The sequence below is a fragment of the Vicia villosa genome, linkage group LG4, assembly GCF_029867415.1.
Source record: "Vicia villosa cultivar HV-30 ecotype Madison, WI linkage group LG4, Vvil1.0, whole genome shotgun sequence".
NCBI lineage: Eukaryota > Viridiplantae > Streptophyta > Magnoliopsida > Fabales > Fabaceae > Vicia > Vicia villosa.
The window spans coordinates 152,174,309-152,196,855 of NC_081183.1; positions in this window are offsets into that span (position 1 = coordinate 152,174,309).

Here is a 22,547-nt window from a genome sequence, read left to right on the forward strand (position 1 = left end):
ATAAATTATAAAAGTAATGTTAAATCACCAAAGACAAATGTAGTCAAAAACGAGTGTTGGGTTGTAAAATCGTAAGATCATACGTGTTGGGGTGGTAATTTAGTGCTAGGATCTGGGAAAGATCGTTTTTGGTCACTCCATAGTCAAGATTGAGATTTTTTTAGTAAGATCGTAAAAAAAGTAGTGTTGGGCCTTTTTTTTTTGTTTGGGCTGTCAAACCGGGTCGGGTTTTTTTAAGTGAAAACCCAATTTTTATTTAAATGAAATTCCTAACCCTAAAACATAACACAACAAAAAACGGCGCTCCTCGTTATCTTTCACGACCTTTTGCTCTTCATCCTCTCCCTCTTCAACTGATTTCACGCTCCTCTCCTTTCTTTCACGATTTTTTTCTCTTCGTCCTCTGTCTTCTTACCTTTTGCTATTCAGTTTTTGCCGAAAACTTCAAACTTCTTCAGTTTATCTTCTCCCTATTTAATGGCTTCCAACATAGGGTCAAAAAATGTTTCATCAACTTCTTCTGACCCAGCTTGGAAATATTGTGTTTTAATTGACCTAGCTTCAAGAAAAGTGAAGTGTAAGTTCTGTGAGGGTGAGTTTACAAGAGGTGTGTATCATTTGAAGCATCATTTGGCCGGAACCAGAAACAATGTTAGCCCTTGTTTAGCTGTTTCAGATGACATCAAAATAATAATGTGGGACAATGTTAAGCTCGGTTTAGCTGTTAAGATGATTTAGATGTTCCTTCTATTGTTGAATATGATGCTATTGAAGTGGAAGAGATTAAGAATGAGGATGAGTAGGGGGTTTATATAACTATCATGATATAGGAATGCATAATATCTTAGATGATTAGACTTATTTGTTATATTTATATTTTTTGAGCTACTTATGTTGAACTTGATCTTTTAAGCTTATTAAATCATGGAATGATGATTATGAATTATTAATTAAATTAGTTGAAAATTGTGATTTATTAGTTATTTTGTTCATGTATTATAATTTTCATATTTTTGTTCATGTGAATTTACCATTTTGTCCTTTAGTAAAATCTTAAGTGTCGTACTACGATCTTTGCTTTACGATTTTTCACAGGTCGTCCGATCCTACTTAAGATCTCGTGTTTGACTACCTTGCGAAAGACTATATAGTATCAATGTTCTATAAATCAAATTTTAAATAAAACTCGTTGCATCCTAGTTGGAGTTTTCTATCCCTAATTATATCAATTTCAAAACAACTATATCACAATAAATTTATGCATAATTTTTAAAATACAACAGTCACCTTCATAATAACACAAAATATATGAAACTCTCAACTATCAAATTTTTATACATTAGGTTTCAAATGCTACTGATTTGATCTTGATCAGAGTTTTATATCCCTAGTTATACCAATTTTAAACAAGCTATGTCACAATAATTTTCTACATAACATCTAAAATTGAATAGTCAACTTTACAGTAATATGAGATATTATAAAAGTATGATAAAGTTATGAAAAATTTCAATTTAATTGTTCTTACATATGTCAACCAATTCATTTTAGCAATACACTACATTTCTACTTTAACCATGAGAATATAAACAACATGATTATAAAATGAGCACTCTTTTACTCTCTTATGCTTAATTGATTGACATCATATAAGTTACACATATCCTTAAATTTTAAATTGTTATATATTTAAGAATAATATATAACTTAAGTCATCAAACCATAATTATTTAAAAAAAATTACAATACTATGTTTAATTAACAAATTGCCTAGTTGTCATCTAAAAACATATCTATCTTAATTTTCATTATACTTACAACAAAGGATAATATCATATCCATTTCTACACTTTTTAACACCTAATTTTATTTTATTTCTTATCTCAAATTAATTAACTAGAAGTATTGCATAAGCTATAGTATAGTGTACATAATAGTACCGTATATGTCATGTTAGCTTCTTTTCCTTTTTTGCATAATATATTTTTTGAAACTGATTAGTATATATTGTTATCGTGCTAGTTGTTTCTAATTTGATTGTGTGACAATGCCATGACCCGGTTCAAACGATAGTGGTTCGCATATGAGGTTTTTAGTGAAATGCCACTATTTTGAAAAAAAAATACCAATATGCTACACTTTCAAAAAAAATTATAATACCACACTTTCAGAACAAGCTCGGTCATCCAGTGGACAAGATAATACAATTAATTATTTTTATTTGTAGGATTGATCATCCATTGGTCGAGTGGCTTATTAAGTCGATTCCTTTTCACTCTTTAAGTCAGGTTTCCTGTTAACTGACTTAATAAGTCTTGTTGCTATTTAAAATTTTTTTGTTGAAATTATACACTTGTTAAGTTAAGTCTCATGTTAACCAACTTAATAAGTCTTGTTGCTATTTTAAATTTGAAAAATTATTTGAAATTATACACTTGTTAAGTCAGGTATCCTGTTAACCGAATCAATAAGTCGCTCGACCAATGGATGGCCGAGCTTGTATTAAAAGTGTGGCAAATTGGTTTTTTTTTCTTTTCTAAATAGTGGAATTTGAGTAAAAAATCCTTCACATGGTTTAATTTATTTACGTTTGTTGCTGTTAGATTGGTATCAAGTTGCCAGCAGCATTGCGTTGCAGTTTCTTTTATCTTTTCGTTTCATTTCGTCATATTCCATTTACATTATCTCCCATTACTTTACGCTATCGTCACTTTAATTTTTGTCGCGTACGTGTTGTTTTCTTGTCGTTTCGATTGCGATGAGCGCAATTTTGCGTTAGCAACATGCTGGATTCTCATGTATTTAAGTGCGACATTTTATGATTCATTATTGATGCGTTGTGTTATGCCTTTATGTTGCCTTTCACATGATATGTTGCATTACGTTAACTCTCGTTGTGCTTACTTTATTTTTGTTGCATTAAGTTATACACCATTGCATTACAATTCGTGGTGTCACCTTTCGCATGATAAGTTGCATTATGTTTTGTTTAAGTTTCGAGTTGATCGTGATGAGCGCATTTTGGGTTAGTGGCCGACCGTGATTTTTTTAGTGTGCGACATTTCATTCCATTGTTGTCATGTTAACTCAGGAGCGTGTGTATTATCGATAGTTTGGCATGACGTCAATATGCATTTGCTTTTGCTACTATGTTTCGTAACGTAATTTTACCATTCGTTATGATGCGATACTTCATGTTATGTATTATTTGTTTTTTCGCTTCGATTGTATTGAATGCGTGTTAGTTGTCATTATCGTATGCACGTTAATTCTCTTATCTTTTGTGGCTTTTGCGTGCGACATTACGTTATGTTATAATTCGTGCTCTCAAGTTAATTTATTTTGTGCAATGCTTAATTTTTTGATATTTTTGTGTTGTATTTTATCAAACCATTTCACAATAAAATTAACACATTTTCAAATCAATTTCAAACCAAAATCAATCAAACACTTGATCAACATCAAGTTGTTTTTCAAATTCAATCAAATCATTTTCGATTTAAAATCAAATCAAACGCTTGATCAACATCAAGTTTATTTTCATGATCAAAATTCTTCATTTCTTTTTCTTAACAAAGTCGGATGAAAAAGGAAGAGTTAGGCGTATGTCCTTTTTTTCAGGTATTTGGGTGCCTGTTGTATAGCTTGTTGCTTGGATACTCGTCTCTGCTCAAAAAAAGTAATAAGCGCAATTGAATGCCACGAGGTATGCCAATAATAAAGTAATAAGCGCAATAATAAATAAATTAAAGTTAAATAAAAATTATATACCTCTCTATATCATAATCGGTATGCCACATGGTCAATATATTTTGTAAGCACCGATTGGTCACTAGGTCCTCCAAAGAACTCTTCGTTAGTGTGCATAGATTGCTTCATCAAAGAAGGAGTTGTAACCAATGTAACAACAGTAGTAGTAGACTCGACGTCATCTGTCTCGGTCTCAACAGTAATATATACCATATCTATTGATAAGTGCCAATTTGTAGTGTTTTTGTATATATAGTTTTATGGCACTTATCGTGTTTTTCTTGTATTACCATTGAATAATTCCGAACTTAGTGTATAAATAGGTTTAATTTGTTTATACTCGTGTTTTAATTCATTTATCTACCAACTAATAGTTTTCCATTCATTTTGTAGGTATTCATGCATGGTTGGAGCATTGAGTAATAAAAACCAAATGTTAAGCTTTAAGATTGCAATGTTTAGCAGTTTATGAAAGAATAAGGCTCAAATAAGGATGATAAAAATCATCAATTTGGTTGCCATTTAATCATTGTTAGATAGAGCATTGAATAAGCTTTCTAACACTTCGAACTGAGCGTAAATAAAATCTGATTTTTTTTCAAGTTGCAACAGAGTTCGCTTAGTAAGCTTTTGCTACTTCTAAGCGAGATCTGCTTGGCAGAATTGTATATGTAAGGCAAAAACACATTTTTTTTAGGTATGGGTTGGATATTTTTGATTCATAACACCATCACCTTCATTCTTTGATGAGAGAAGCTAAAAAAACAAAAATGGATCATGCATCTTGATGATTATTAGGTGGATTTGCTTCAATCGGTGTTGATAACCCGAGAGATTCCGATTTGTCTTTTCGCTTCTCTATGTATTTTCCATCTGTTGGGTTTGTTTGTATACTTACTCTAAAAATATGTATATTTATCGTTCATGGCGTTGTAAAAAGCTTGCTTTACAAATCAAACTTGTTGTTTTCCTTGATATTTTTGCATTTATGTTTGCATTTGTGTTGTTATAGATATACACCTCACAAATCTTGATTGAGGATAAATATCTATTAGTTTCTAGATTCTAGAGATATATTTAGAGCTAATATTCACTATGGATACCGAAGCTTAATGCTTCAGTGTTTGAGTTTCACGCAAGAGATCGCCGACGCGAGAATACGGATGTTCTCGCAACTTTGCGTTAAAGATAACTTGAGTTGTGATATGTCTCGTTGGTGCTTCAGAGATGAACACTGATGTGAGAGATACGTGATGAGTTTGACGAGTATTGTAGGTTGAGTGCAACTGATCGATGGTTTAAGTTTGTGACGAGTAGTGTAAATTCATGCCTGATGAGTTTCTCCTCTCCAAAGAATGCATTTATTTTCTTGTTCATACGTTTTTGCCTTAACCCATTCAAACCTAAACTCATTAATGCGAGAAATTGTCGAACGGAAATTCAATAACACTAATCTCCATAGACACGATAAATTCCCGAAATAATATTTCCAAATCTTTTTTTGCTTGCACTCTACTATTTCAACATCTATCTCGACCTCATCAGTAATATGGGTCGCATCTATGTCGACCACCTTATCAATAATAAGGACAACATCTGCCATGACGTAAGGAATGTTCTTAAATAACAGGCGTCGAGCTTATGACGTAAAACAAGCATGTTTATTCTTTTTAGTTTTTTTTTTAGTTTAGGTATTGTGATGCAATTTCATCTTCACTTTTAAATCTTCACTTTTAAATTCGTTTAGAAAATTTCATCTGGTATTTTAGTTTGTTAATATTAATAGTTTGTGTGTTTGCCTTTGAGCTTGTTTTGAGTAGCTTGAGGAATTTGAGGTTATTTTCCAAGTTTGATCGTTTCGACTTGCAAGTGTATGGTAATGATTTTGTTAAAGTTTTATACATGTCTAAGGTATGTGTTTATCGCTTTCTAAACTATATCATATTCATGATACTTAGGCATTTTCGCTTGTGAATCACTTTAGTTTCCACCTTTTTTTGTGAGGTAGTTTTCCATTGTTCATATATGTTGGAGAACACAATTCTTATTCTAATTAGATTTTATTATGCTTAATCTTTTGTTTGTGTTGACTATATGAAATCAGGAAAAGGATCAAGCCATTTTTGCTTCATTTTGAGCACAACTACCTAGCCAAATAGCCATTTTTACCTTGTGAGCGTGATCATTCGTACCCCCTTTTGAGCCTTTTGTCATTGTCCATATTCTTTGAATTTGATGCTTGTCTATGAGTATTAATTTCACTTTTTGTATGGATTTTGATTGTTCTTTTTCTTGAACCCTCAACTTTTTGTTGTTGTATGAATTTTTACCTTTCCTTAGAAAGTAGGGAGTATTCACATAATGATACAGTTGAATTAAAGTTGGGGAGAAAAATGATTGTGCCCTTGTGGTTGATTGCTATGAGGTTGAAAGAGAAAAGAAAAAGAAAGAAAAAAAGGAAAAAAGCTTTAAAAAAGAAAAAGAAAAAAGTGTTTGAATATTGTGCAAATAAGTATGGTGCTTTGGTGTGAAATTTGGGTTGATAAAGAAGTTTAATTAGAATTTTGTGTTTGAATCTTTGGTGAATTGATTACTCCCTCAGATTTAGACAAGTTTTTGTTTCAATTAGCCTTAGGAATTATCCCTTGTTTGTTCACCCGACCATGCTACAACCTTGAAAAGTCCTTGTGATTCTTGCTTTTGTATATTCAATACGATTTTTGGATGACTACATAATTTAGTCTTTTGTTTGCAAGATTGTTGGATGAGTGAAAATACCCCACTTTTGTTTTTTCATCTACTGATGATTGTGTGCTAGGTGTGATTCACTTTTGAACTAGTGTTGTTTTAGGATGTTTGACATGATTCTTTGTATTTAGCATTTGTTTTTGTGATTATGTTGTCGTCACAGTTTAGTGGTGAGTATGTTTCTTTATGTGTACCATTTTACATTTGAGCCATACATTTGTTTTCGTTTTTCAAAACTTGTTGATTCGCGATTTTTGAATTTTTGCGTTTGTTTCCTTGAGTTAGATGATTCTTGTTTAGGGACAAACAAGTTTAAGTTGGGAAGAGTTTGATAAGTGCCAATTTGTAGTGTTTTTGTATATATATAGTTTTATGGAACTTGTCGTTTTTTTTGTTGTATAACCGTTGAATAATTCCCAACTTAGTGTATACATAGGTCTAGTTTGTTTATACTCGTGTTTTTATTCATTTATGTACCAAATAATAGTTTTCCATTCATTTTTTAGGTATTCATGCATGGTTAGTGTAACATCCCGATTTTTATTAATATTTTTATTAATTATATTAGTAATTATATTATTTGGTGTTTTTAATAATTACTTATTTATTTAGTTATTATGTGATATAATAATTATTTAAGTATTTAATTATGTGAGTGTTTGTATTTGACTCAATTGAGTTATTAGAGAGATATAACTAAATGGGCCTAAGTGATAGAAACATAATGGATGGATTGGTGGGTTAAGCCCAATTGACATAAGTGAGATAGTAAGAGAAGGTTAGGGTTTTAGAGGTTACTATTTTCATTTGGGGAAAAAAATAGGAAGAAGAGAAAAGAGGCAAAAGGGAAGAGAAAAGCTAGAAGAAACCTCATTTTCGCAGCAAGTTTCAGCATTGAGTCACCTTAGCAAAACGAATGTATATCTCAATCCAACCATTGGATCGTCGCGTGGTTTTGACACAACATTCCTAACTCATAGAGGTAAGTTCTGACCGGAGCGATTTTAATTTTGAGGATTTTAAGTTCGTCTGATAAGCTGATTTCCGAACTGGTTTTTAGGTGTGTCTCCAAATTATGTTTGAAGGATTTATTTTGGAGAAAAGCTTAGAGCTATGGTGAAAGATTTCATATTTTCCAAGGTAAGGGTGGGGTTCTTTCATGCTAAAGGGTTGTATGATAGTATGTTATAGTGGGTTTAATTCTATACTTTGATATCCATGTTCTTCTATGTTGCAATTTTGGGTATTTGATGATTTGTTGGAATGTGATGATATAAATGTGATAAGTTGTGTGCAATTGATAATCTATGTGTATTAGATTGTTATGTTTGTTGTGAGTAAACCATTGATAGTGAAATAATGGGTTTTGTTATAGAATTGGAAAATAATGGAATAGAAATATAATAGTTGAATTGAAATTAATATAGTTTAATTATTAATTGGATAGTTAAATTATTAGTTGAATTGATTCCAATAAGTCTATGTGATTGGAATATACTTGGACTTGGACCAATTATTCGGTTTATCGGTAAATTACGGTATTTTGAGAAATTGTTTGTAATTGTGTTTTGGCTTGAATATGTATGTTGAGAAATATATATTGTCATGCCAATGATGTTGTTTTGATATTGATTCTTTATGGTTAGTTGGTTAGCATTAATTCTAATGACTAATTGCTTGATGTTGAAAATGTGTGTTCATGTATAATTGACAAAAATGAGAATTAACATGAGATAGTATGATTACTAGTGTTAATTGGATTGTGTGAATCGTAATTGATTAATTGGCCTCTCATATGTGAATGATGTGTGTGTGTTGTGAATGTTGTGTACAATTGGTGGATAATTCATAGAGTTGAATTATTGTGATATGTGGAAAGTTAAGATGGTAGAGATGATCTTAATTGCATATATTTGTGAGATTGTACATACATTCATATCATAGTGTGCCTTGAAACATAGGTGGAATTGCTTTGAAACACAAGCGTGGCTTGGATTCTAGAGTGAATCGGAAAGCGGTAAACTATATGTTTACATTTGGTGGCTTTGGTCTTGTCCGGATCTGAAGCGTGGCTAGATTCTATATGAATCGGAAGCGGTGGAACTTTGGGTCCATATTGGGTACCACATGCATAGAGTCGCATGTCTTGCATTGAGTTACATTGGAGTTATGTGATGTTTGAATATATGTAATTATGTGATTAGGTGATTGTTATGTGTGCATGAGATGTGATAATTAAATTTGGTGATGTTTGATACATGATTTTGGTGATATATGTAAATGAAACGTATATGATGCGAATGCAAATATATATATATATATATATATATATATATATATATATATATATATATATATATATATGTATTAATGATATATGTATATATGTGGAATATATGAACCATGTTTTGCCATTGTTGATAGTTGTATTAATTTACGTTGTGATTATGAAGTATATGTTATTATGTGCTTGAATGACATACTTGTAAACTTGAATACATTGTTATAGTTGATAGTTAACATTATTGTTGTGATGCAAATTGCTTATATTGAGAAGTGGTGAATTGTGTATGATTTTATCTTTGCTATATGTATTATCATACTTTCCTTTATAATGTTTGATATCTCACCCCTTCTGCTGATGTTTCCCCTACCATGGGAAATGGGCAGGTACTCAAGTATAACTGTGGAAGATTGTAGATTCATCGTGTCTGGTTGGTGTGTCGCTTTGATACGTAGCACTCAGGGGTTGTCTATATTGTTGTTTCTATGTTGTTCATGTTTTAGTTGTTGAGTTCCAAATTGGATAATGAGAAGTACTATGATGTTTGAAGTTGTTTCCGATTAAATAAGATGATTTGTTTATAAATTCGAATGTTATGATTCTGCTGCATATTACTATGAAGTTGGTTTGTCTAAGAGCTGTTATGAGTTGTTTTGTGCTTCTCTGAGATTAAAGTGCTATGTATCTGTTTATGATTTGTTTATAGGAAGTAAATGTGATATCCCAAATGCATTGTTGATAGTTTTTAAAATACTCTGATTTCTCACATGATATTTTTGGGTAGAATTTGGGGTGTTACATTAGTGGTATCAGAGCAGGTCGGTCCGTCCGGCCAAGTTGTCGAGTCAGTTGAGTTGTGTGACAGTTGAATGATGTCAGTGTTTTATTCCTTAGTACGCGACATGTGTGTGAAACACTGTTGGTACTTGTTCGTTTTGTTGCAGGGTTATTTTAAGCGAAGTAGGGGAGAAGCTGTGCTTCTCGGATATGTTTCAGTTGTAAGTTATTGGTGTAATATATTGCTTAAGGGGACAGAACAATCAATGTAGAAGTTTGTTGGTTCCGAATTCTAAGGTAACATGGATTTAAGATTTTGTTTGTTTAACAAGTCGGATCATCTTGGAATAAGGATAATTGTTATAAGATGGAATTTAGGAAGTTGCCATATTCAGCATTATTAGTGGACTGTGAAGTTATCAATTTAAGTAATCGTTGCGTAGGATGTTGACTTAAGAATAATGATTAAGCGACGGATTACGGTAGACCTTGTCAAGGGATCCTTGGCAAGAGATTGGAAAAGTTGTCGAAGTTGTTGGAACGTTCAAGTCGGAGTTAGAAATGTGAAGGGACGAGTATGATTCCAAGAATAAAAAGTGTTGATAGTGGTGTAAAGGAATTATGTTCTAATGTTATCACAAGGTGTGTGTTAGCATGTTCAGATGATTTTAGGAGTTAATGAAGTATGGTATTTTTGGTGACGTAAAGGATTCTATTGCAGTTAAGTAACGATGGTTTACGCTACCATTATGGTTGTCGACTATCTATTGACAAATTGAGGAACTGATCACCCTTAATCTCTTGTTGATAGTAGACGGAATCGTATTGGAATTAGATAGACTTGTCTTACCAGCTTGATAATATTGGAAGTGAATAAGTCTGTGCAAGATGGTGCGATGTTGTTTAGGTTGTTTGCAACTTTGGATGTTCATGAGGAAATAACGATTGGGGGATTATCGATAGTTGGCGCATTTGCATAAGTGTTTCCTAAAGATGTAAGTGATTTACCGTCAGAAAGAAAAGTTGAGTTTTCGATCGATTTAGTTCCTGGAACTAGTCTTGTATCGAGGACTCCATATAGGATGTCTGCTTATGATGTTGAAAGAGTTGAAGAGTCAACTTGAAGATTTGTTTGAGGAGAGGTTGATTCGTTCGAGTGTGTCGTCTAGAGGTGCATATGTTTTTGTTGGTTAAGAAGAAGGAAGGTTTTGCAAGGCTTTATGTTGAAACAAAAAGGACAAGTTGTAGCTTATGCTCCAAAGCAACTTAAGATTCATGAGAGAAATTATCTGACGCAAGATTTTGAGTTGGCCGCCGTTGTTTTTGTTTGAAAACTTTGAAGGCAATACTTATTTGGATCGAGATTCGATGTGTATAGTGACTACAAGAGTTTGAAGTATTTGCTTGATCAGAAAGAGTTGAATATGAGACAGAGAAGGTGGTTGTAATTATTGAAGGACTATGATTTTGGTTTGAATTACCATCCGGGAAAAGCGAACGTTGTAGCCAATGCATTGAGTAGGAAATAATTGCATATGTCTATGTTGATGATTCAAGAATTGGAATTGTTGGAATAATTTCGAGATTTGAGTTTGGTATGTTGAAGCTTACTTGTGGTATTCTCGATGAGATTAGAGAAGGTCAGAAATCGGATTTGAAATTGGTTGACAAAATGAAATTGATTGATTGAGGATAAGGTGATAATTTTCGGATTGACGAGAACGGTGTCATGAGATGTCGTGATTGAATTTGTATTCCAGATGTTTCGGATTTGAAAAAGAGAATTTTTGGGATGAAGGGCATCAAAGTGGTTGAGTAATTATCCTGGTACTACTAAAATGTATCAAGACTTGAGAAAGTTATTTTGTGGCGAGGTATGAAGAAGGATATTGCGGAATTTGTGTATTCGTGTTTGACTTTTCAGAAGTCAAAGATTGAACATCAGAAACCGTCTGGTTTGATGCAACCGTTGTCCATTCCTGAGTGGAAGTGGGATAGCATTTCTATGGATTTGTTTTGGGTTTTTCTAGGAAATCGATTAATTGTGAGGCAATTTGGGTCATTGTAGATGGATTGAAGAATTTTGCTCACTCTATTCCGATAAGCAGGGATTATCCGATGGAGAGACTTGCAAAGTTGTATTTTGAAAAGATTGTGAGTTGGCATGGTATTCCATTGAGTGTTGTTTCTGATAGAGATCCGAAGTTTACTTCTAGATTTTGGAAAGTTTTGTAGAGTACTTTGATTATTAAGTTGTGTTTGAGTTTTGTTTATCATCCGCAAGCTGATGGTCAAACGGAGAAGACGATTCAGTAACTTGAGGATCTTTTGAGAACTTGTATTTTGAAGCTTTGTATGGTCGAAGGTGTGGAACGCCTTTGTGTTCGTGTGATTCTGGGGAGAGTAAGTGTAGTTTTGGAGATGAGATGGTTGTGTCGATGGTATTTTCGAGGACGAAAATATTCTAAGTGGGGGAGAGTTGTAACATCCCGATTTTTATTAATATTTTTATTAATTATATTAGTAATTATATTATTTGGTGTTTTTAATAATTACTTATTTATTTAGTTATTATGTGATATAATAATTATTTAAGTATTTAATTATGTGAGTGTTTGTATTTGACTCAATTGAGTTATTAGAGAGATATAACTAAATGGGCCTAAGTGATAGAAACATAATGGATGGATTGGTGGGTTAAGCCCAATTGACATAAGTGAGATAGTAAGAGAAGGTTAGGGTTTCAGAGGTTACAATTTTCATTTGAGGAAAAAAATAGGAAGAAGAGAAAAGAGGCAAAAGGGAAGAGAACAATGGTGGAAGAGAAAAGCTAGAAGAAACCTCATTTTCGCAGCAAGTTTCAGCATTGAGTCACCTTAGCAAAACGGATGTATCTCTCAATCCAACCATTGGATCGTCGCGTGGTTTTGACACAACATTCCTAACTCATAGAGGTAAGTTCTGACCGGAGCGATTTTAATTTTGAGGATTTTAAGTTCGTCTGATAAGCTGATTTCCGAACTGGTTTTTAGGTGTGTCTCCAAATTATGTTTGAAGGATTTATTTTGGAGAAAAGCTTAGAGCTATGGTGAAAGATTTCATATTTTCCAAGGTAAGGGTGGGGTTCTTTCATGCTAAAGGGTTGTATGATAGTATGTTATAGTGGGTTTAATTCTATACTTTGATATCCATGTTCTTCTATGTTGCAATTTTGGGTATTTGATGATTTGTTGGAATGTGATGATATAAATGTGATAAGTTGTGTGCAATTGATAATCTATGTGTATTAGATTGTTATGTTTGTTGTGAGTAAACCATTGATAGTGAAATAATGAGTTTTGTTATAGAATTGGAAAATAATGGAATAGAAATATAATAGTTGAATTGAAATTAATATAGTTTAATTATTAATTGGATAGTTAAATTATTAGTTGAATTGATTCCAATAAGTCTATGTGATTGGAATATACTTGGACTTGGACCAATTATTCGGTTTATCGGTAAATTACGGTATTTTGAGAAATTGTTTGTAATTGTGTTTTGGCTTGAATATGTATGTTGAGAAATATATATTGTCATGCCAATGATGTTGTTTTGATATTGATTCTTTATGGTTAGTTGGTTAGCATTAATTCTAATGACTAATTGCTTGATGTTGAAAATGTGTGTTCATGTATAATTGACAAAAATGAGAATTAACATGAGATAGTATGATTACTAGTGTTAATTGGATTGTGTGAATCGTAATTGATTAATTGGCCTCTCATATGTGAATGATGTGTGTGTGTTGTGAATGTTGTGTACAATTGGTGGATAATTCATAGAGTTGAATTATTGTGATATGTGGAAAGTTAAGATGGTAGAGATGATCTTAATTGCATATATTTGTGAGATTGTACATACATTCATATCATAGTGTGCCTTGAAACATAGGTGGAATTGCTTTGAAACACAAGCGTGGCTTGGATTCTAGAGTGAATCGGAAAGCGGTAAACTATATGTTTACATTTGGTGGCTTTGGTCTTGTCCGGATCTGAAGCGTGGCTAGATTCTATATGAATCGGAAGCGGTGGAACTTTGGGTCCATATTGGGTACCACATGCATAGAGTCGCATGTCTTGCATTGAGTTACATTGGAGTTATGTGATGTTTGAATATATGTAATTATGTGATTAGGTGATTGTTATGTGTGCATGAGATGTGATAATTAAATTTGGTGATGTTTGATACATGATTTTGGTGATATATGTAAATGAAACGTATATGATGCGAATGCAAATATATATATATATATATATATATATATATATATATATATATGTATTAATGATATATGTATATATGTGGAATATATGAACCATGTTTTGCCATTGTTGATAGTTGTATTAATTTACGTTGTGATTATGAAGTATATGTTATTATGTGCTTGAATGACATACTTGTAAACTTGAATACATTGTTATAGTTGATAGTTAACATTATTGTTGTGATGCAAATTGCTTATATTGAGAAGTGGTGAATTGTGTATGATTTTATCTTTGCTATATGTATTATCATACTTTCCTTTATAATGTTTGATATCTCACCCCTTCTGCTGATGTTTCCCCTACCATGGGAAATGGGCAGGTACTCAAGTATAACTGTGGAAGATTGTAGATTCATCGTGTCTGGTTGGTGTGTCGCTTTGATACGTAGCACTCAGGGGTTGTCTATATTGTTGTTTCTATGTTGTTCATGTTTTAGTTGTTGAGTTCCAAATTGGATAATGAGAAGTACTATGATGTTTGAAGTTGTTTCCGATTAAATAAGATGATTTGTTTATAAATTCGAATGTTATGATTCTGCTGCATATTACTATGAAGTTGGTTTGTCTAAGAGCTGTTATGAGTTGTTTTGTGCTTCTCTGAGATTAAAGTGCTATGTATCTGTTTATGATTTGTTTATAGGAAGTAAATGTGATATCCCAAATGCATTGTTGATAGTTTTTAAAATACTCTGATTTCTCACATGATATTTTTGGGTAGAATTTGGGGTGTTACAGTTAGACCATTGAGTAATAAAGGCCAAAGGCTAAGCTTTAAGATCGCAATGTTTACCAATTTATCAAAGAATAAGACTCAAATAAGGATGATAAAAAGCATCAATTTGGTTTCCATTTAGTCATTTTTAGATAGAGCATCGAATAAGCTTTCCAACGCTTCGAACCGGGCACAAATCGGAGTTACGGTTCTCAAGTTATGGCGAAAACAAAATCTGATATTTTTTCAAGTTGCAGCAGAGTTCGCTTAGCGAGCTTCTCCTACCTCTAAGCGAGATCTGTTGGGCAGAATTGTATATTTAGGATAAAAACATATTTTATTTAGGTATGTGTTGGGTATTTTTGAGTCCCAACACCATCGCCTTCATTCTTCAATGAGAGAAGCTCAAAAACAACAATGGACCATGCATCTTGATGATTATGAGGTGGATTTGCTTCAATTGGTGTTGACAACCTGAGAGATTCTCGTTTATCTTTTCTCTTCTCTATGTATTTTCTATTTGTTGGGTTTGTTTGTATACTTACTCTAAACATATGTATATTTATCGCTCATGGCGTTGTATAAAGCTTGCTTTACAAATCAAACTTGTTGTCTTCCTTGATCTTTTTGCATTTATGTTTGGATTTGTATTGGTATAGACATATACGTCACAAATCTTGATAGAGGATGAATATCTATTAGTTTCTAGATTCTAGAGATAGATTTAGAGCTAATATTCATAATGGATATAGAAGCTTAATACTTTTGTGTTTGAGTTTCTCGCGAGAGATCGCCGACGCGAGAATACAGATGTTCTCGCAACTTTGCGTTAGAGATAACCTGAGTTGTGATATGTCTCATTGGTGGTTCAGAGATGAACGATGATGTGAGAAATATGTGGTGAGTTTCCAAATATCTCTCCATAGACACGATAAATTCCCGAAATAATATTTCCAAATCTTTTTTTGCTTGCACTCTACCGCTTCAACATCTATCTCGGCCTCATCAGTAATATGGGTCGCATCTGTGTCGACCACCTTATCAACAATGACAACATCTGCCATGGCCACCTCATCAGCAATAAGAATCCACATCTGTCTCGGCCACCTCCGGTGGGTCAATAACCACCTGACCTTGCACCTTCTTAGCATGAGCAACCTCAACAACATGCTCATCTACATCATCTTTGGGTTGCCCGTCTAATCTAATCGCTCGACATCGGGTGCTACAGGGTGAGAACCAGTTGGAGCTGCGAAGACCCTGCCTCAATAGCCCTAGCACGGGATGCCTCTCTATTTGTGATCATGCATGTAATAGTGTCGTCATTTCCCCTAGTCTTCACTGCAAAATAGAAAAATTCAAAAAATTAATGAACTATCAGCAATTTCAAAATTTCTAGTATTCATATTTTCAAAATTTTCGGTACTATGTTAAAAAAATTTGAACTACCGACATTTTCAAAAATTTTGGTACAATTTTAAAAAATTTAAACTACCAACATTTTCAAAAGTTCCGATATTATTTTAAAAATTTTAAACTATCGATATTTTCAAAATTTTCGATATCAATGTATGAGTAAATACCAAAAACTTTGAAATCTCAAGTAAAAACTCATAAATTTATACTGCCATTTTCAAAATTCATGGTACAAATACAAAGGGTTTTACCAAAAATTTGAAAATTTTCAATAAATTCTCATGAAACTTGAAAAAAACATATTATTATTTTTTTTAAAATTTTCGATATTAATTGTGAAATTTTCGATATTGTTCAATAACTTTTGATAAATGTGAAAATTAGGGTGGATTTGAAAAAATAGTTTAAAATTTGTGAAAGATAATATAAACAATTTATTCAAAGTGTAGGGATGCTAGATATAAATTGGGGTATGGTAGGTTAAATTCTAAAAGAAATAAAATTGTAGCGGACATCAAGCCCATAGACTCAAAACAAGCCTGCAGCTAAGGTCCAAGCATTTTTTTTCTTAAAAGGTAAAATTGATTGATCCAAAATGGTATGTAGTGTAGTAGTATCATTTCTCCAAAAACGTTATTCTTACATGAGGTGTAATTACATTCTATATATAGACTAGAGTACCAACTACAAACAAAGTACTCATTAGTACTTCCTATCTGCGTTTTTTTATTATAAATTGCTTTGAAAAAAAAATTATATTTTAATATAAGTTATTTTATAATTTTAATGAATAATTAATGATATTTTTCCTACTATATCCTTAAATATTTATTATTCTCTCTCCATTCAATTATATAAATTTATCTTTCATATATATATATATATATATATATATATATATATATATATATATATATATATATATATATATATATATATATATATATATATATATATATATATATATATATATATATATATATATATATATATATATATATATATATATATATATATATATATATATATATATATATTTTGAGATTTGATCTTTCACATATATTAATATAAGACAATTTTATAAAAACTTTCATAATTTCTCATTTCATACAAGAGTTATTATTTTTTTTTAATATATATAAAAAATTCAAAACAATTTATAATAAAAAACGGAGGTAGTAGTAACTAGTACTAACAATATCTCTAATATAAACTAATGGTCTCTAACCATACATACATCTCTCATGAGCGGTCATAAAATTTTCAGCACAACATTTAGACAAAACTTAGATACAATTCTTTAGGTGCGGTTCTTACTATTTTCCAATGAAAATATAACAAGTGTATAATTTCCTATTACACATAAGCAAATTTCTCCTAATTTCACTCACAAAATGATATTTAAGTATATTTATCATTTTTTTATTGGAAAATAGTAAGAACCATATCTAAAGAATTATACCTAAGTTTTGTCCACAAAATTTATACAGAGTCACAAAAATGAAAAAAAAAACAGTAATTAAATAGTGTTAATGTTTAAATAACTAAACAATATGTATTATTAAACGGTCAAAATTTCAAAATGAAAGAACACACCCACCGTAAATTTAATTAAGCAATGTGATATGCATCAATTAAGAGACTAAATATTTTTGGATTTTGGTTAGACGATTGGTTGTTAAATGTTAGTATTTTAGTTATTAGTTGCGAAAATCTTAGACATCTGTAAAGTTTAATGAGGCTGATGTTGTTTAGGCCTTATAATTAATACTCCCTCCGTCCCAAATTATAAGAGAAATTTACTTTTTAGATTCATTGAATAATTAATGTATCTGATCTGCTTATAGACCAGATACATTAATTATTCAATGAATCAAAAAAGAGAATTTCTCTTATAATTTGGGACAGAGGGAGTATATATTTGGCACTGACCAAGGGAATAGTTATCTGATTCCCACTTAACAAAAATTTGTTATGATATAATTGGCTTTCATGACAATAGTATAAATGTGTGAAGGACTTGGCCATGGCCGAGAAATAAAAAATTGAAATAGAGAAGCAGGAGGTTTAGGTTGTCAAAAAGACTCCATCTCATTATGATATAAATTTTAATGATAATTCAGAAAATTTGATCAATCAAGTTGTAAAAAAGACTCCATCTCACTATGATATAACTCCAAATAAATAATTAAATAATCAGGTATCGAAATGTTATACACAATATCATGACTTAAGTTACATCTAACACTCGCAAGCGCATCAACCCATTCGTTCATTTCTTTAAAGGAGTGAGCCACACAAACTTTCCCATACTTATTCATAAGCTTTTTTTATCTAATTGATAATCACCATGCTCTCTCTAACTCTTGAGCTACCTTTGTTAATTGCCCGAACCACCATGGTAGAATCCACGTTAACTTCAACCTTCAGTAATCCAAGAGACAACATAAACTTGAGGCCTTCGTACAAACCCCACAATTCATCCATAAAAGCAATACAATGGCCAAAGTATTTCGAAAAACCACCTAACCACCTGCCTTTCTCATCTCTTATCACTCCCCCAAAACCAGCCAACAAATCATTTTTACGAGCCCCATTCGTATTCAACTTCACCCAATTACTACTCGGGGGAATCAAAGCAATAATTTTGGCTGTTTTAATCTTCTCCCTAACTACTTGATTCGTTCGCATAGCTTTTTCGCACTCCTTCATTTTTGAATATATGAATTCCCCTAGGTCAAAAGGATAGTCAACCTCTTCACCATGATCCTCTTTGTTCCTCCAAAACCAAATATAATAGCACCCCATAACTCATATCACACTCCAAGGAAACATAAGACTGCTAGTGTAGGAAATACTCATCATAATCCACTCATCCAACTCCTTATAGTTGGAATCAGACAGCCATGCACTCTCAAATCTAAATTCTCGAGGCACCTTATAATTTAAACACAACTTCAGAGTGATCAATAAAGGGTGATGATCAGAGAATTCTACTCTAGTAAGCACTTTAGCTTGAGCATATACGAATTCCAGTCTCCACTCTTTATTGCTCATAAATCTATCTAAATTCTCATAAATTTGTTGTCCCCCATGAAACAAAAGACATCTCCATATTTAACAGATTGCAATCATTAATTCTATCACGAAATTTTTTGCATTTCCTCGTCGAAGCTGGTGCACCACCTTTCTTATTTGCAATACTAGCTATATCGGTAAAGCCACCCGCTAGAAGCCAAGGTTCTTTCACATTTTCAGCAACACTTCTTACCTCCTCATAAAGAACTCTTCTATTACTTTTATTGGGGCTTGCATAAATGGCTATAAACAACCAATCTTTATCAATATGAACATTAATTCACATGTGAATAAACTGAAAAATTATATCTTTTAAAAGATAAAATTAAATGCAAATTACATTTAAATTGTTTTCTCTCTCATTTTTTCCATAAACAACATTGATTGTTTTTACATCTTTCTATGAAACGTATTTAAGAAAAATAATTTTTTTAATAAGTGTTAAAATATTAGTTTTTTTACTTAATAATCTACCATGAATGGAGTAACAAACAAAGTGGGACAATAAGTTATGGGAAATGTTCATAAATAAATGCTACGTGGTGTAATTGTAATACATTTACCCACAATATAAGTGTTTCGATACGTAATTAATTGGTGAGATTTTATCCTACCACTTTCACAGATTGATTTGGCATCCACGCATATTTTCATAACACATATTATCTTTGTCAAAATTTTGTCAAACCATTGAATAACTATTGAAGTATTTTCTAAGGATGGAGAATAGTTTAGTGGCAAATCGTATTATGACCAAGAAGTAACTGGCTTTGGGATAGGTTGGGGGTCAACAGTAAAACCACTGATTTAAGAGATGACAGTCCTCTGAGGTTGATCTTCTTTATCAGTCAAGGCTTGTAGAATCTCCATGACCTTGTTCACACTCCCTTTCAATTCATCAATGTCTACTTTAAGTCTTTCATTATGCTTCTCTTGATCCTTCATTCTTCTTTGGACGTTAGCCCTGATTCTGTACTTGTATCAAGGAATTAGCTTGACAGTAGACAAAAAACTTTGAAGAAAAAGACAAATGGAATGAATTTCTTTGACAACTTGAATGCACTCATGAAGATGAATGCAGATGCATGGATTTTTTTATTTTCGAAAATACAATTCCATGTATGGATGCATACAAATGGAATGCAACACAATGCCACATACGGCTCAGAAGATATAGTTTTGGAATCATATTGGTCTCAAATGATTTACGTATGATTTCTCATGGTAGGAAGGAGTTTAGGTGTTGCACAACCAGTAATTTTCATGGGTAGGCTCTAGAGTTCATCAGGTTCCTAGAGTCATTGAACATACTTTAAGAATATCGTGACCTTAACGGATTACTCATTGGACGACAACATCCTTAAATAAATCTCTTCTAAGTGAGGTTATCGCGTCAACCCCACTAGGTATACATCTCGTGGTCCAACACCACACAACCATCAACTCCAAGGTTTTTGACAGGGTTCTCAGAGTCACATACCACATTTAAAAACATCATTGCCATAGTAAATTACTTGCTTGTCAATGATATACCTCCAAAAGGATATATTCTGAGTGAGGTTTAGCATCAAATCCAAGAGGCATACATCTCACAAGCCAAAACTAAACCAGCATTCCTAATATCCATTATTTTGGGGTTCTAAAAGGTCCATCGAGTTATAGATCCCTTTTGATAATACTATTGCCAAGACAAATTACTTGCCAGTCAATAATACCTTTAAAAGGATCTACTCTAGGCAGGGTTTTTGCATCGATCCCACAGAGATTTATACCTCAGAGGTCATTACTACACAACTACCATCATAACGTAAGTTTTCTTTAGACTCGTGTATAGAGCCTTCTTCACTATGTGCCACCAACCAGGATATTCCAACCATACAGAATATGAAACGGTACAAAGGAAATAATAAAGACAATTAAAAGGAAAAATAAAGAAACCAAAATAAATAAGGCTAACATAAACCAACTAAACTAGGGTGGAATCACTTTAGGGAAACCTTCCCAACAAAGTCGCTAGCTGTCGCGGCGTAAAAATACTCGAGCAAATCGCCCGCTCGAAATAGAACATAGTCGCCACCGAACATTATTTATTCCAAAAAGAAAGGGAAAATATTGATAAAAAACACAAAAGAAAGGATAAGATGGTCATCGCAACCAAATTAGGGTTAATGAGTCAGTTATGCGAGGGGAAGATATTAGCACCTCTCACATCCATTTTACTCAACAAGACAAATTAATTAGTTTTATGATTGAGTGTTAGCGTGATGTTTTATTGTGATCTTCTAATTATTACGCGAGAAAAGGGAAGGAAAATATTTTTTGAATTGTTTATTATGGTGCCAGAAAAAACTTTGGGTCATGCTCTTATGTATCTCCAGGTGCGGTGGAGAACTCAAGTCTACGTAGTTTTAGGTAGAAAATGTTTGTGAGTTGGTTGATTTTAGTGAGAGATACTCAATCACATTCAAACGAAAACATGGAGCCCAAAACATTGATAATTGAACATCTGCATCACCTCAAGAATGAATGACTGAATCTGGATCGACACAGATTCTTGCTATCATCACATTCGAGTGAAAAACGTTTGATTTTCACATTTGGAGGCGTTGTTTGCATCGTCGCGGAATAGAAAAAGAGTCTTTCGTTTATGATAATGATTTTGACATCGCTACAGGGAGAAAAAAAAGATTTAATGCATTGAGTTTATCTTAGGTGGGAGCCAAGCATTCAAGCGGTAAGCTATTACAACCATCACCTAAACATTTAGAGATTAGGATGAGTATTACACCCAACTAACCCTTTTGTCGTCCAAAACATTTATGAAAAAGTGTGAGACGAATCAATATTCGTTTAATTATCGTGTTTTGAATGTTTTTTATTATGAATTTTTTTTGAAAAGAACTTGATGTTGAACAAAGTTTATTGAATTAAATTGAGAAATTGACTTGAGTACGAAGTGAAGTGGAAAAGCAACTTGATGTTGATCAAGCATTTGAGACTTGAAAGATTGATTTTAATTGCCGTTTATAAAAGCAATAAAAATAAAGGGGAGAGACACACACTACCAATACAAGAGTTGATCAAAGCTAAAAAGAATATAATCAATAAAGGAAATAATAAAAAGAAAAGGGGTACGCTATCGATACATAATGTGTGAGCAATTAAAGTAAAGAAAAGTAAATGTGAAAAATAAAATAAATAAAGCATAAAGAAATAATAAAAGGGATAAGTATGCACTATCAATACATGAGTAAGAATTAAATGACATAAAAATAGAGAAGAATGCATTATCAATACAAGAGTAAATAAAATAAATAAAACACAATAATAATAAAAATAAAAATATATTCAATTAACTAATTAAATGAATTAAGAAATAAAATAAAATAAAATACTTTTTGAGTTTTTTAATATGTGAGCAAATGAAATTTACAAATGCATGAAAAAAATAAAATCGAAACTAAAAAATAAAATGA